A 17,992-nucleotide genomic window follows, 5' to 3' on the forward strand; every position below is an offset into this window, starting at 1 on the left:
TGATGTAGATCGGATTTGATGTTTAATTAGATATTGCAGGAGAGGGAGAAAGTAAAGACTAGAAATATCTTTGAATTTGAAGCTTGAGAGAATGGACTGATGTTGAACTACAACTGAGATTAAAGAAAACAGGGTGAAGAAATTGGGGGGGAGATAATGAGTTGTTTAGGACACGTTGAATTTGACTAGTCATGTACATTTAGGTGGAAAATTTTAGTGGGCAATTAGATTTTGGGGTAACCCCTCTGTAGAAAGAATGAGTAGTTATCATGACATAGGTAAAAATAAAAGGCAAGGGGTAAATGCAATCATTTAGGAAGAAGACAGATTGAGAAAAGAAAAATATTTCAGATAGAACCCTGGTGAATACTAATACTTAAGTAATGGGTGAAGACAAAGAATTACTGATGAAAATGAAGATGAAACAATTAAAGAGATGGAAAATAATTATGAAGTGGTAGACGCCAAAGAAACAAAGAATTTTAGGGAGTAATCAAACAAATGTTGAAGAGTGTAGAAAGATACTATGAAAACTGAATATTTAGAAATGTATGAGTAAGTGGAATGACAGTGTTAGAAGAGAGATTCCAAGGTTAAGGAACTCAGGATCATTTAGAAAAAAGGGGTACATTTTCATGCATGGCTTGGGTGAAGAGAAAACGGAAAATTTGAACTATAGCAAGAGGAGAATTAAGCTTCGTAGAAAACTTTTTGTTTGTTTTTGGGTGGAAGAGACATGGACTTGTTTGTAGAGTGAAAGCAAGGCTATAGAGAGGAACAGAAGAGAGGGGACAACAATAAAACAATATTCCAAAGAAGGGGGAGGGAGAGGAGGGTGATGCTTTGAATTGGGGGAGCACTGTTTCTTTTTATGAATCGCAAAATGATAAGGGACAAGTGGGGAGAATTTGAATGTATTTCTGTTTGATAATATCATTGTCAATATGGTTCATAGAAATCATGATTAAACCAAAGAAAAACATACTAGCATTTTAATTTTTATGATCATATACAAAGTGACCACAACCATTTTCATCTTCATCAAGGATATCTTTTTTAAGAGAGCTCCTTGAATACAATACAGTGAAAATCCAAAGGCATTCATCCTCCCTCCTTTTATAAACTTACAATATAATTGTTATCTTTGATATTCTGAAAAATAGAGGTTAGGTAACTCCCTGCTAAGTAACACTCAAGCAGGTGAGAGTACCTGGATTTCAAACTTTTGAAATTAAATCATTCTGTCCTGCTGATTCATTTAATTGGCCAAATTTAGTCATTAGCTTTGATTGTTGCACAATTAATTTGCTTGCAGTTATTAGCAATTGATTGTAAATTATGCTAAAATTGTTGCGTAAGCTCAGCTGTCATCTACCTGAGGGGCTGAAACATAAGCTTAGAGGCTGTGATGCTTTGTCCAACAGGAAATCCCACTTTTCAATAATCACTCAAAATCCCTACAGACCACCTTCTCTAAGGCTAATGGATGCCATAATTGTATACCTCACTTTCAAAGCAAGAACTTTAAGTTATCACTGATATGTCAGGATTTTGAGTAGGATTGCTTTGAATCTAAAGATCAACATTAAAAAATTAGCATGCTGTGAAAGAATACTTATTCCTTGTAGCTCCATGGCTGTAATTTCTAAAACCTAAGATCTTATTCTTTTAGTGGCAAATTACAACACAGAATGAATTTACAGCCTTGCTGTGCCTCTCGTGTTAAAGTTAGGGCATTAACCTGGATAGAATGGAACCCTGAGCTTAGTTTCAGGACATGTGAGTAGATATTGGATCAGTGAATCCCACCAAACATCCCTTTTCACCAGGAGCAAACTTTCTTCCTGGCCTGAGGATATTAGCCTCTCCTTGTCTAAAGAATATTAATGACACCCACTGGGGTAATTTCTTTGCAGCGAAAGCTGATTGCCCTCAAGATCACACAATACCTGTTCTGGATGTGGTCTCAATTGGATTACATCAACAATATTCCCTAGTACCTGGTATGCAGCAATTTATTGAGAACTTTTTTTCCCTTTATTTGTTAATAAAGTCTACCAGGCATCATTTACTTTCAACTAGTAGGCCGACTCTCTATTTGTCATTATCTCTTTATCTCTATGGAATAATCTCTTTCTTGCCATTCTGCAGGGATTTATGCTGGTCCCCTATAATGATGACATCATGCTGATAGTACCTGGTGGGAATTAGCAAATATTCTGGATACTCTAAGACATATGTGTTACAGAAAGTGGAAAGTATTAATATCCCTATGTCTATGGATTTGGCAATGCCTCCTAAAAATTTTACCCATTTCATTTTCTTTATTTCTTATGCTATATTGTAAATTACATAGTTCTTAATGCATTCTTGGCACAATATTCTTTCTTGTTATTGTTTAATGTTTCCCTTTTTCCTTACCAATGTTTTCTTCCTCCACCTAGCTCTCCAGGGCCCTGTTCATAACCAGATGTTACAAAGGTATTTCTAGGCCTCAGCCTGCAGTAATAGTAGGATACCATAGATTGAATTACCAGGCTAGCTGGCAGTTTCTTTCAATTCTAGTTTGTGGCAGGGTATCCATACATGTTTACCTTTAACCTCCTGGGGCCTATTCTAAGTCACAGTCCCAGGCAGGGAAGGCAGGGCAGATAAGGAAGGGCTTCTGCCTTGCACCCCAAGCTACTGACTTTAATCAGGATACCTAGTTCTATCCATGTAACAGTCTGAATTTGGTAAATCCCAGGAAAGACGGTTTTTAAACTAATCCAATCCTGTGGGTATGATACCCTTTGATTGCATTAGATTAGGTCAAGAGCCCCTGATTAAATCACTTTTTTTTTTTTTTTGCAACTTATGAGTTTTTTTTAAGCTCATGAGCATTTACTTTTTGTTACAATTCAGTAACTGTAGTACTTACAACGTTGTGCAACCAGTACCACTAATTCCAGAACATTTTCATTACCCCAGAAAGAAAACTTGTACCCGTTAACAGTCATTCCTCATTTTCTCTCCCCAACTCCTGGCAAGTGATAATCTAATTACTGCTTCTATGGATTTGCTTATTAGGGACATTTCATATAAATGGAATTATACAGTGTGTGGCTTTTTGTGTCTGGCTTCTTTCACATGAATTGTTTTTTTTTATTTTTTATTTTTATTTATTTTTTTATTTTTTTACATTTTTTAAATTTATTTTTATTTTTATTTTTTATTGACTTTGTAATAATATTACATTAAAAATATATATGTGAGGTCCCATTCAACCCCACCCCCCCGCCCCCCCTCTCCCCCCCCCCAACAACACTCGTTCCCATCATCATGACACATCCATTGGATTTGGTAAGTACATCTTTGGGCACCTCTGCACCTCATAGACAATGGTTCACATCATGGCCCACACTCTCCTCCATTCCATCCAGTGGGCCCTGTGAGGATTTACAATGTCCGGTGATTACCTCTGAAGCACCATCCAGGGCAGCTCCATGTCCCAAAGACGCCTCCACCTCTCATCTCTTCCTGCCTTTCCCCATACCCATCGTCCACCATGTCCACTTTTCCCAATCCAATGCCACCTCTTCTATGTGGACATTGGATTGGTTGTGTCCATTGCACCTCTATGTCAAGAGGAGGCTCAGATTCCACATGGATGCTGGATGCAATCCTCCCATTTTCAGTTGTAATCACTCTAGGCTCCATGGTGTGGAGGTTGTCCTTCTTGAACTCCATCTTAGCTGAGTGTGGTAAGTCCAATAGATCAGATTGTAGGTGCTGGAGTCTGTTGAGGCTCAGGACCTGGCTATCACATTGTCAGTCCAGAGATTCAAATCCCCTAAATATATCTTAAACCCCAACATTAACTGCACCTCCAGCACATTAGCATGAAAGTCTTATGAAGGGAGATCCCATCTGAGTCCAGATTCATCACACATAAACACCATTTCCAAAGAGGGGCCATCTGCCCTGGAAGTTAACCCCATCGGCCATGACCATAACTCCCATGGGTCTCTTTAGCCCTCAAAGGAACCAATATCTGGGGGTTGTATCTGCTTTATCTGTCTCTCTGACTCTGCTCAGTTGTGCATGAGGGCAATCCTTCTGCCAGCCTCCAGACTCTTTTTTAGAAACTCGTAGCCATATAAACTTATTTCTCCTTTCCATTTCCCCCTTACTTTAGGTCAAACAGCATTTTAAAGTCATGGTATTTTATGTAGACATGGATATTCTGCTGATCCGCATTGAACCTTCCGTATAAGGTCATTTTCCAGTTGCATCATCAGTTGGTAGTTGATAGTGGTCCCTCGTTGCCAGGGAGGCTCATCCCCGGGTGTCATGTCCCACGCTGGGGGGAAGGCATTGCATTTACATGCTGAGTTTGGCTTCGAGACTGGCCACATTTGAGTAACATGAAGGCTGACAGGAGGAAATTCCCAGGCACAATGTTGCTCTAGGCCTTGTTCTTATTTTAGGTTTATCAGCTCACAAGCATAGTCATTAGCATCAGGGGCTCACTGTTGAACCCTCACTCCCTCCCGGTCCCCGCCGCTGTACCTGGGAGACTGTCGCTGCTCCCCTAGGGACCACGACAGAGCACCACTGGCCAGGAACCCAGTACCCCCCCTGCTGTGGTTTTTAATTGTTGCCACTATGAGTATATCCAGACATTACCATGCACCCTGGACATATGTTCTGTACAGCTCCCTGTCAGCCATATATCACCTGTCATTGGTATCCCATACCAGTATCCCTCCATTGCCATTGTTGAAACACTCTGTGATCCAGAACTCCCCGAAATTTGAAGCCCAATATAAAGTCATGGTCCCTTACTAGGGAATGGCATATAGCGATGGGTTTAAAGGATAGATAAACAACTTGGATAAAGTTAGATAAAGAACTTAGATAAAGAATGTTGACTTGAAAAAATTCCACATCCTATCTTTTTCTTTTTTTTTTTTTTTCCCCCCCTAATTATTCAGCTTTTCTTCACAGGAGTCCTAGACCACAGCAATGCATATATATAATATACAGCACTCCCATACATCCACCAGAAAACCTTTTCCCTTCCACAGTGATACTCTTACGCCCTATTCATATCATATTTACTTAAAGTGGTGTACAGAGTCTGAGACATTAGCTTTCTAACAAGGTGACATCTGTGCTTACATTATGGTGCATACTTTAGGATACACAGTTATTTACATTTTTAGTTATCCTATGTTTTACATTATGGTTTACATTATCAGTCTGTCATCTCCTATATGTTATGGTGTAATATTACATGTTTTATATCCATCCTTGTGTACTCTCAAGAAACTCCTCTCTTACCCCCCATTTACTTTGGTTCCACACATTTAACGTCCATTTTCCCTTCCACCTTGGTGCCCACAGTGACAGCCAACCTCCGTTTCCTGAGGAGCCACTTCCAGAGATAGATGGAATAGTGTTCAGGGCCTAACTTGCTCAACTGCCCCAATGCCCTGGGAGCCACCCTTTCTCTCGAGGGATACAGTTCCCTCTATTTGATGGCATTAGTCCTCCCTAGGATGTGGGTCCACCCCCACTACTTGGGTTTCTACCCCATGGTGTCACCCACTCTGGCAGAATGAGCATTTAGACATTCCCCAGGAGCCCGTCCTGCATCAGACCCTCCCCTCCGAGCATTCTAAACAGGTAACCCTCTTTATTATATTTTGATATGATTTTCTCGGCATTTTACTCTCCACCAACACCTGACCCTCTCCTGTGTTCGTATGCTACCCCTCCCTCCCCCTACTTTTGGGCTACGTTACCCATCCATCCCTCCCCAGCCACCCTCAAACCCGCAAAGCTCCAACCAAAGGCAACCCCTTGCCCCCCTTTTATCTCTTCTTTGTGTTCATACTTACCACCATCTCGTCTTAAATTCCACCCCTGCAGACATCGGCTCATATCCTTCCTCCACCCTCCGATTTCCTGCAAGCCTATCGTTCAGTCTCTTGCTATCTAGGGCAGCTTGTTTATTTCATATCATTGAGGTCATGTAGTATTTGTCCTTCAATGTCTGGGTTGCTTCACTCAACATAAGGTTCTCAAGATTCATCCATGTTATCACATGTGTTTGTAGTGTGTTTGTTCTTACAGCCGAGTAGTATTCCATTGTGTGTATATACCACATTTTATTGATCCACTCATCTGTTGATGGGCATTTGGGTTGATTCCAACTTTTGGCAATAGTGAACAATGCTGCTATGAACATTGGTGTACATATATCGGTTTGTGTCCTTGTTTTCAGTTCTGCTGGGTGTATACCCAGCAGTGGTATTGCTGGGTCATATGGCAAATCTATGGCTAGTTTTTTGAGAAACCGCCATACTGTCCTCCAAAATGGTTGGATCCTTCTGCATTCCCACCAGCAGTGGATGAGTGTTCCCCTTCCTTCACATCCTCTCCAGCACTTGTATTCTTCTGTTTTTTTCATAGCTGCCAATCTTATGGGTGTAAGATGGTATCTCATTGTAGTTTTGATTTGCATTTCCCTGATAGCTAGAGATTTGGAACATTTTTTCATGTGCTTTCTTGCCATTTGTATTTCTTCTTCGGAGAAGTGTCTGTTTAAGTCTTTTTCCCATTTTTTAAATGGGTTGTTTATCTTTTTATTTTCAAGATATAGGAGTTCTTTATATATGCAAGTTATAAGTTTCTTATCAGATATATGATTGCCAAATATTTTCTCCCACTGTGTGGGCTCCCTTTTTACTTTCTTGACAAACTCCTTTGAGGTGCAGAAGGCTTTAATTTTGAGGAAGTCCCATTTATCTATTAGTTCTTTTGCTGCTCGTGCTTTTGGTGAGATATTCATAAATCCATTTCCTATTACAAGGTCCTGTAGATGTTTCCCTACACTGCTTTCTAAGGTTTTTATGGTCTTGGCTCTTATATTTAGGTCTTTGATCCATCTTGAGTTGATCTTTGTATGAGGTGTGAGATGGTAATCCTCTTTCATTCTTCTACATATGGCTATCCAGTTCTCCAGACACCATTTGTTGAATAGGCCACTCTCTCCCAGTTGAGAGGGTTTGGTGGCTTTATCGAATATTATGTGGTTGTATATGTGAGGTTCTATATCAGAGCTTTCAATTCGATTCCATTGGTCTATGTGTCTCTCCTTATGCCAATACCATGCTGTTTTCACCACCGTAGCTTTATAGTATGTTTTGAAGTCAGGTAGTGTGATTCCTCCAATTTCGTTTTTCTTTTTCAGTATGTCTTTGGCTATTCGGGGTCTCTTTCCTTTCCAAATAAATTTCATAGTTAGTTTTTCTAGTTCCTTAAAGAAGGCTGCGTTGATTTTTATTGGGATTGCATTGAATGTGTAGATCAGTTTTGGTAGGATAGACATCTTAATAATGTTCAGTCTTCCTATCCATGAACAAGGAATAGTCTTCCATTTATTTAGGTCTTCTTTGATTTCCTTGAACAATCTTGTATAGTTCTCGGTGTATAAGTTCTTTACCTCTTTAGTTAAATTTATTCCTAAGTATTTGATTTTTTTTATTTACTATTGTGAATGGTATTTGTTTCTTGATTTCCTCCTGATCTTGCTCATTATTGGTGTACAGAAATGCTACTGATTTTTGCGCATTGATCTTATAACCTGCGACTTTACTAAACTCATTTATGAGTTCTAGAATCTTCGTTGTAGATCTCTCAGGGTTTTCTATGTATAGGATCATGTCATCTGCAAATAATGAAATTTTGACTTCTTCCTTTCCAATTTGAATGCCTTTTATTTCTGGTTCTTGCCTCAGTGCTCGAGCAAGTACTTCTAAGACAATGTTAAATAGGAGCGGAGACAGTGGGCATCCTTGTCTTGTTCCTGAGTTTAGAGGGAAGGAGTCTAGGATTTCTCCATTGTAAACAATATTGGCTTTAGGTTTTTCATATATACTCTTTATCATGTTCAAAAAATTCCCTTGTATTCCAATCTTTTGGAGTGTTTTTATCAAGAAAGGGTGCTATATTTTGTCAAATGCTTTTTCTGCATCAATAGATATAATCATGTGATTTTTTTCCTTCAATCTGTTTATATGGTGTATTACGTTGATTGATTTTCTTATGTTGAACCATCCTTGCATACCTGGGATGAATCCCACTTGGTCGTGGTGTATAATACGTTTAATGTGTTGTTGAATACGATTAGCAAGTATTTTGTTAAGTATTTTTGCGTCTAGGTTCATTAGAGAAATTGGTCTGTAATTTTCCTTTCTTGTGATGTCTTTGTTTGGCTTTGGTACTAGGGTAATGTTGGCATCATAGAAGGAGTTGGGTAATGTTCTTTCTGTTTCGATGTTTTGGAATAGTTTCAGCAGGATTGGTGTCAGTTCTTTCCGGAATGTTTTGTAGAATTCACCTGTGAAGCCATCTGGCCCTGGGCTCTTCTTAGTTGGGAGATTTTTAATAACTGATTCTATCTCTCTGCTTGTGATTGGTTTGTTAAGATCATCAATTTCTTCTTTTGTCAATATGGGCTGCTTATGTGTTTCTAGGAATTTGTCCATTTCCTCTAGATTGTCATTTTTGTTGGAATATAGTTTTTCAAAATATCCTCTTATGATAGTCTTTATTTCTGTGGGGTCAGTGGTGATTTCGCCTTTCTCATTTCTTATTTTGTGTATTTGCATCTTCTCTCTTTTTTTCTTTGTTAGTGTTGCTAAAGGTTTGTCAATTTTGTTAATCTTCTCAAAAAACCAGCTCTTGGTCTTGTTTATCTGTTCAAGTGCTTTCTTATTTTCTATTTCATTTAGTTCTGCTCTTATCTTTGTTATTTCCTTCCTTCTTCTTCCTGTTGGGTTACTTTGTTGTTGTTTTTCTAATTCCTTCAAAGTGCAGTTAGTTCTTCAATTTTTGCTCTTTCTTCTTTTTTGATATATGAATTTATGGCTATAAACTTCCCTCTCAGTACTGCTTTTGCTGCATCCCATAAATTTTGGTATGTTGTGTTATCATTATCATTTGTTTCAAGGTAGTCATTGATTTCTTTTGAGATTTCCTCTTTGACCCACTGTTTTTCTAAGAGTGTGCTGTTTAATTTCCAAATCGTGGTGTGAAATCTGGGCTTCTGTCCCTTGCAAATCTCCAGCTTGACTCCACTGTGGTCAGAGATAATGTTTTGTATGATTTCAATCTTTCTGAATTCGTTCAGCCTTTCTTTGTGGCCTAGCATATGATCTATCTTGGAGAATGATCCATGTGTGCTTGAGAAAAATGTATATCCTGCTGTGTTTGGGTGTAGCGATCTATATATGTCTATTAGATCGAGCTCCTCTAATATACTATTCAGATGTTTTGTTTCTTTGGTGATTCTCTTTTGAGATGTTCTGTCCAGAGTTGATAGTGGTGTATTAAAATCCCCCACTATAATTGTAGATGTATCTATTCTTTCACTTAGTTTTTCCAGCGTTTGCCTGACGTATTTAGAGGCACCCTTGTTAGGGGCATAGATATTTATGATTGTTCGATCTTCTTGACAGATTTTCCCTTTGACTAAAATGTAGTATCCTTCTTTGTCTCTCACAGTTGTTTCACATTTAAAGTCTATTTTGTCTGATATTAATATAGCTACTCCTGCCTTTTTTTGGTTATTGTTAGCTTGTATGATTGTTTTCCAGCCATTCACTTTCAATCTCCATGCGTCTCTGGGTCTAAGATGTGTCTCTTGTAGACAGCATATGGATGGGTCATATTTCCTTATCCAATGTCCCAGTCTGAATCTTTTGATAGGTGAGTTTAATCCGTTGACATTCAGTGTTATTACTATCAAGGAATTATTTGTGTTAGCCATATTTTGATTGGATTTGTGTTTGTCATATTTTGTTTGTATATTTTTTTTTGTCTTTTTTTTTGTTGTTGTTGGTCTTATAGTCTCCTCCAACTTTGCCTTTCCTGTTTTTTCCTTTCTTCCTGCAGAACTCCCTTTTTCTTGAAGGGGAGGTTTCTTGTTGGTATACTCTTTCAGTTTCTGTTTGTCTGCGAATATTTTGAACTCTCCATCATATTTGAATGCTAGTTTAGCTGGATAGAGTATTCTTGGTTGGAAATTTTTTTCCTTTAGTACCTTGACTATATCATACCACTGTCTTCTTGCCTCCATGGTTTCACAAGAGAAATCAGCACTTAATCTAATTGAGCTTCCCTTGTATGTGATGGTTTTCTTTTCTCTTGCTGCTTTTAGGATTTTCTCTTTGTCTTGAGCATTGGATAATTTGACAAGTATATGTCTTGGGGTGGGCCTGTTGGGGTTTATGACTTGTGGAGTGCGCTGTGCTTCTTGGATATGTACATCTGTCTCTTTCAGTAGATTTGGGAAGTTTTCAGCCATTATTTCCTGCAACACTCCTTCTGACCCCTTTCCCTTCTCTTCACCTTCTGGAATGCCTATAATACGTATGTTTGAGCGTTTTGCATTGTCATTCAGGTCCCTAAATCCTAATTGGATTTTTTCTATCTTCTCATTGACCCCTTCTACTATCTGTTTAATTTCTGATGTACTGTCTTCCACATCACTAATTCTCTGCTCTGTCTCTTCTAGTCTGCTGATATTTGCTGCAAGTGTATTTTTGATTTCTTGAACTGTGGTGTTCATTCCCATCATATCTGTTATGTTTTTGCGTATGTCTGCAATTTCCCCTCCAAGTGATGTCTTCATGTTGTTAACCTCTTTCATTACTGCATCAAATTTGTCAGTGATAAATGTTCTGAGATCTTTCATTGCTTGTGCCAAGTTTTGCTCCCCTTCGTGATTATTGGTTTGTTGATTGGATTCAGCCATGTTTTCCTGATTATTGGTTTGGTTTGTAGATTTTTGTTGCTTTCTGGTCATCTCTTTATTTTGACGAATTTAATCAGTTCCTTAGCTTCTTTGTCTGCTCTTGGAGGTTAATTAGTTGTTATTTTTGCATAGGTGTTATATCTTCTCTTTGTCACTTTTTTCTTCTTATTCTAGTTACTTGTTGTTGGTTAAGTTCACTTTAGAGGAAAGTATTAGTGTTGGGGAAAGGCAATTGTGTAAGCAAGGGAAAAGTGTAAAGTAGTATTGGTGATGTATGTTAACAAAGCAAGAATATGAGATCTGGGAGGATGGAGGTTAGATTCATGTAGATTGTATAGAGTTATAGCTGTAGGTAGAGTACCTTTTATGAAGTAGATGACTGAATATGGGAGGAATATGGTATGAACTACAAAGCTATTGTTTTCATGAGAGAGGGAAAAAGAAAAGAAAGGTAATAGTTTTAAGAGTGGATAACAGACAGAAAATAGAACAAAGGTATTAGAAATTAAGAGTTAGACACTTTGTGGATCAAAGAACAGGAGGTGGGGGGTGGAATATAGGAGAGACAGTAGATGATAGTGGATATCAAGATGCAGGGGAAGGGGGATAGTGTAGGTAGCCTAAATCAGTTCACACAGAAATGAGGCAGTGGAGGATGGGAAAACCCAGCAAATGTGAGGTGTTCCCTGTAGCACCTATTGTATACTTGAATTAAAATAAAATAAAATAAAATAAGTGGAAGATGAGGGACAAGAGGGAAAGAGAAAACCGAAAAAAAAAAAAACTAATTATAATAAAGAAAAAAAAGAAAGACAAGAAGAAAGGAAGAAAGAAAAAGAGGATGGGCAAACGGTGGGGAACGGATAGGGGGAAGAGAGATACAGGTATACACGTGTCACAATTGCAACACTATCTAAAACAACAACTTCCCCCCGCTTTGCCCTAAAACCCCCCGTCTGTCTGCCCAAATGGGTCTGCAAGCACCTCCCTTCCCACAAACCCCCAATAGGCCGCCCAGGGCCCACGAACTCCCCAGTACTGCAGATACTCAAAAAAAAAAAAAAAAAAAAAAAATTAAGTAAAATAAATTAAAAAAAAAAAAAAAACAAAGAACAGAAACCCCTCCGCAGGCGCGGCTCCGCCCGCCGCTGCCCGCCGCGGAGGTCTGGACCGGCTCTGCCCAGCTCCTTACGCCGCCGCGGCCTGGCCTGGCTCTGCCCGGCTCCGCTCGCTACAGCGGCCCAGCCGACTCCCGCGTCCACCTCCCGCCGCCGCGGCCTGGACCGGCCCCGCCCGGCTCCGGCTCCGTACACCGCCGCGGCCTGACCCGGCTCCGCCTGGTTCCACTCGCTACAGCGGCCCGGCCCAGCTCCGGCGTCCGCCTCTCGCCGCCGCGGCCTGCACCGGCCCCGCCCGGCTCCGTACGCTGCCGCGGCCCGGCCCAGCTACGCCCAGCTCCGCTCGCTACAGCGGCCCAGGCCCGGCTCCGGCGTCCACCGCCCGCCGCGGCGGCCTGAACCGGCCCCGCCCGGCTCCGCACACCGCCGCGGCCCGGCTCGGCCCGGCTCGGCCTCGCCCAGCCCCGCTCGCCGCCGGCGCAGCCCGGCCCGGCTCCCGCGTCCGCTGCTGCGGCCCGGCCTGGCTCAGCCCCACTGAGCGGGGCTAGATGCCTCGTCTCCGCCTACCCAAGGAGGGAATCCTCTACAGGTAGCTGGGATCTCCGTGTATATTTCACAGACGGATCCTCTCTGTTACCTTCCCTCCAAATCGATGTCCAGACACCTCCGGACCAGCAAAAATCCCGAAACAATCCAGTCCCGAAGAGTCTCCAACGCCGCCCAGCCGATTCCCTGCAGAAGACCCTAACAGGGATGTTCACTCAGCCGCCATCTTGCCCCCTCTTTAAATCACTTTTGGCTGGACTATGTCAGTGGGGCAAGTTGAGTCTCTGCCATCTTACTGGAGCTTTATATAAATGGAGACAAGGAGAAAGACAGAGAAAAGGAAGCACGGCCATTTTGATTCTGCCATGTGAGAGAAAGGACTCCAGGATTGCTAGCAGCCTCTTGAAGGCAGGAAGCCTCCAAGGGGCTGAGCCCAGGGAGCAGTTGGGCTCAGGGAGAAAGCAGAGCAGCCAAGGCTGAGAGGAGGCCTGGAAAGAGATATGTCTGGTCACCCACTGCCAAGCTCCAGGAGATGGTGAGCCTTGAAGAGAAGGCAGGGACCTCAGCAGAGATGGATGGCCATCTTTCTTTGCCACATGGCAGGTTGCCAGGATCACCAGTAGCTGACTTTGGCAAGAAAGCATCTTCACAGATGTCTTGATTTGGGCATTTCACAGCCTTAGAACTATAAGCCTTTACCCCTAGTAAATTTCCCATTATAAAAGTCAACCCATTTCTGGTATTTTTGCAGTGGCAGCCTTTGGCAAACGAATACAGTCCTCATCTTACTTGGAACAATTTTGGCCTCCTTTATAGAACACTGGTTAAACCCCTGACCATTATCTCTTGTTTCTGGGCTTGGAACCCAGAAGATGTATGGGTTATCTGCTCTATACTTGGTATGTTCTATTTCTGGTCCACAGTGCTGTCTGCCTCATAATTGAGCTTGCCTATGCACTATTTCTGTTCCTTTTCAAAGTTTTATAGATTATTGCTATATATTTGGAGTAGAAGGAGACACATCAATACTTGAATTTACCATGCTATCTTAATCTGACATCATCAACCATTAGGTTTATAACAAAATCATCAACCTGGAAAAAATCTCCTAATGTATAAATTATGGTGACTAACAGCCAATACATAATTTTTATAATGGCTCTTTCAAAGAACATTATCTTATTTTATAGCACTTTTTTGTACTTACTCTATACTACTTTTGCATTCACCAGGATAGCCATAAATGAAGAAAGATTTCCATTTTTAAAATGATATGGGAAAGAACACATTTTGGAAAATAAACCATAAATACATTTTGCATGAGTGCAATAGCCCAAGTGAATGGATTCTTGAGAGTTGTAGGACCTGTTTATTGCAAATGGATTCTGGCAATGTGGAAACTCTTATGAGAAAAGTGGAAACATTTTTTTTCCTTGTGGGGATTTTTAAGTTTTATTCTGGTACTTAAAATAAAAAAATGTTCCTAGACATAATTTGGTGAATTAAATTGCTTAAGATTGAATTCCCAAAATTAATGCTCCTAAATTATCCCAATGCTGGACTAGGGATTTGGTATTTTTACTCTATTGTGCCAACAAGCATTATAGAATAATGGGTAATGTGGGTCTGCAACTGAAATTTTTAGTTCTAAGCATAGAACATTTTCTAAAACTAAGCCTCTCAAGAATAGGAGCTACTTTCCTTTTTTTTAAACATTATTCTTAAGTAGGTTTTATACCCAGTAATCACACAGAAATGCTTATCCAATGAGTAAAGACATCACAGTATAACTTTATATAAAAATTGTTTCCATGTAATTCAGACCAAAAATACAATTGTATTTAACTTATCCAGACCATTGACTGTTCAAAAATAATTTATGAAAATACCCAACACACAATGTGTGCTTAATAACATGGCACACAGTAAAGGCCTAATACATGTTTACTTTTAAAAATCTGGAAAAGTCAAATAAATCTTTCTTTTGTTTTGGCTTATTAGCCAGTAAGTAAATAACTCATCCATGATACGGATAGCCTTATTGAAAGAAGGAATAAACATATAATTCTCTACATAGAACTAAATCCTTGTTATCTTTTTTATTTTTAATTTCCCTTTCCAAAGGGATAGTTTTTATTGGGGTGAAATGGTTAGATCAAACCTAAATGATTTGTTAGAAAAATAATTCCAAAACATACACTGACATTTGGGGACAGTCTTTTCCTTCTCTATCCTGGAATTAAGTTTTGATACTAAGTGAAAAGATAATATAGCAATTACCTATTTAATTTATGTTACAGGCTGCTGAAGAGGATATTTCAGGAGCCAGGAACCCAAATTACCCAATTTGGCCAACTATCCTTTTGGATTACCTGAATTAACCATACAACTGCCAAGTCTCCCCTTCACTTGCTGCCTTGATAAAAATGACTGATACGTCATAAAACTTGAGGACCTCAGGATAAAAGGGTAAAACCCATTGCTTTCACTTCTGTTCATTTATATACCTTGACATGGAAATATATCCTTTTACTCAAGACACAATCAGTGTTTTCTATGAAGATAATGCATTGTACCATGGATTTGTTTGGGGAAAGCAAATTAACTTGTGAATTATGGCAGAGACAATGCTATTTGGACACCAATCCATTTTCCCCCCGCCCTGCACACACAGGAAGGCTCATTTCCTAACTGTGTTTCTAATTCTGGTCAACAGATAGTGAATGGGAGTGGTGCGTGTCCTTCCAGGCTGGCTTTCAAAATCTCTTACACACTCTCTTATGTTTTCTTCCCTTTCAACCATGATCTCGGTTTGTACATACCCACCATTGGGCTCAGCTATAAAGTGAAGCTACCTAGGTTCACACCCTCAGCTCCAGAAAATCACTCACTATTATGTCAGTGAAAATGGTTTTGTGTTGTTGTAAGCTACTGAAATTTGGAGGGATTACAACTATGCAGCCTGTGTCTTCTAAACATCTTTATATTTGATTACCAAACTTCCCAAACTTAAAGGAAGTCAATCCACTAAAAATCAATTATGTTTACCAAGAAAACTTTGGGGAGACCTCCTTATCTAATTATGGTTGTATGATGACCAGAAATGCTAGATTTTTGTTGGTGGCACCAAGGGGTTTACACCAAGGACTACTTCATAACTTAACTCCTTTAGTTAAGTTTTGTAGCTTTCTTTATAGTCTTCATCCCTAGTAAATTCAAAGAAGACAATTTATTTGATGCTTAAGTATACATGTCTTTTTTGGAGTGATGTCATCAACATGGTGACATAAGACATTCCCTGGAAAAGTCTCACCTTAGAATTTTTAAAAAGAGACAAATCCCACTTGTTTTGAACACTGGAGGACCATAGAGACAGGAGAAGGACTCCACAAATGCTGAATCAAAGAAAAAGAAAAATAATCTCCAAGATCAGGTAGGAAATTTCTGTCAGGACCTGCCAATCCAGACCTTCCCCACTGAGTCTCAAACAGCTTAAGGGTCATACAGAGGCAGTATTGTCCAGGTTCCTCTTGCCCCAGGTACAGAATATAGAGCTACTCACAGCATTGAGTTAGAAGTCCACACATATCCAGGCAGAGGGACACAAATCTACAGAGAGCCAGGGTGAACACAAGCCACTGAAGAGTGTTGCATGCAAAAGAACGCCCCCAGGCGGGAGGTAAGGGGTTAAAGAGAGAGAGAGAGTTCTTAAGAGAGAAACCATGGCAGAACCACTGACAAAAACTATACACATTCAATCCAGTTTCTGCTGGCTGGACCACCTGTGACAGTTTGAGATTATTTATGAATTCAAAAAAAAAGAGATACTGATTATGTTTGTAAACTGGTCTGTTCCTATGGGTGTGATACCCTTTGATTGTATTAAATTAAAAGGTTTAACATTTACTTGATTAAATCAAGATTAGGGCTTTAATTTGACCACGTATTAGGGCAACTCAGGGTTGAGTCCCCACACCCTTGGTGGGTTATATAAATGGACGGTAATCAAGGAGACAGAAGCAGATACGTGAGGAAAGAGAGCAAGCTTCATAGACATGGAAGAGACTTTGATCATGCAGCCCCAAGGAGACATAAGCCATTCACTTGACAGTTTGCAGCCAAAAGAGAACATAGCAGCTGAGCAGCTAAAGAAGGAGAAACCAGGCCCACCATCTTGCTTCAACACAAGGCAACTGACTTTGGGTGAGAAATCAACCTTGAGTTGGACTCTTTAGAGCCTTGTAATGCCAAGTTTTTACCCCAAATAAATATCCTTTATAAAAACCAACAAAATTCTGGTACTTTGCTTCAGCACTCCTTTAGCTGACTAATACATCACTTAAACACAAAATGGACTTTTCTGGAATGACCCACCCTTCTGGACTGACTCCATATGGGTCCCCAGGGTGGAATACCCTAATAGGGAAGAAGCTGGAGACAGAAAAGCCTCACAGAAAAAATAAAGGGGAGGGGGAACTGAAATGCTGTAAGACAGGATGGGTCCCAGAACTGAAAGTATAAGGAAAAGGGGATACTGAGTGAGGGACAGAATTTAAACAAATCACAGGAACTGGAGAGAAAATTCTTCACAAAAACAAACCAAACAGATCAAGATTCCTAGAGAAGGAACAGAGGAATGGAAGCTTTCTCCAGAAGAAGAAACAATTGCACAAAAACTGCAGTCTTAAAAATTATACCATATATCTAGAACAAGAGCCAGACAAATAAGAGCTGAGAAAACCTGAACAATTAAACACAGGTTACTCTAAAGGGCCAGAATAAATTGGACCAAGCACCAAAAAATAACAGAATCACAAAGCTAATTGTATTAATCAGCCAAAGGGGTGCTGATGCAAAACACCAGAAATCTGCTGGGCATTATAAAGGTTATTTATTTGGGGTAGGAGCTTACAGTTACCAGGCCATAAAGCATAAGTTACTTCCCTCACCAAAGTCTCTTTCCACACGTTGGAGCAAGATGACTGCTGACGTCTCAGAGGGTTCAGGCTTCCTGGGTTCCTCTGGGCTCAGCTCCTCTGTGTCCTCCACAAGGTCATCTGTAGACTATGAGGCTCTCTAGGCTTTGCCTCTCTCCACAATGTCAGCTGTAGGCTATCAGGTGAATGGCTCTGTCTTTTTCCCCGGGGCTCCAGTTTCAGTTTAAGACTTCAGCATTAAACTTCAATTTCAAAACTCCAACATTGGAAACCTGCAACTCTGTCCTTTGCCATGCCTTTTATCTGTGAATTCCCACTCACCAAAGGGTGGGGACTCAATGCCTAATGATGTGGTCCAATTAAACCCCTAATCATAACTCAATCAGGCCCAGGTACAGATCAGATTACAAACATAATCCAATATCTATTTTTGGAATTCATAACCATATCAAATTGCTACACTAATCAATGATAAATCCTAGACAAGAGGGAGAAATAGACCTATAGATATAACTCATCAAGTAATCAGATGCTCAGACATCAGCAAAAAATTACAAGCCATACTAAGAAACAGGAAGTTATGG

The sequence above is a fragment of the Dasypus novemcinctus genome, chromosome 11 (genome assembly GCF_030445035.2).
Source record: "Dasypus novemcinctus isolate mDasNov1 chromosome 11, mDasNov1.1.hap2, whole genome shotgun sequence".
Classification (NCBI taxonomy): Eukaryota; Metazoa; Chordata; class Mammalia; order Cingulata; family Dasypodidae; genus Dasypus; species Dasypus novemcinctus.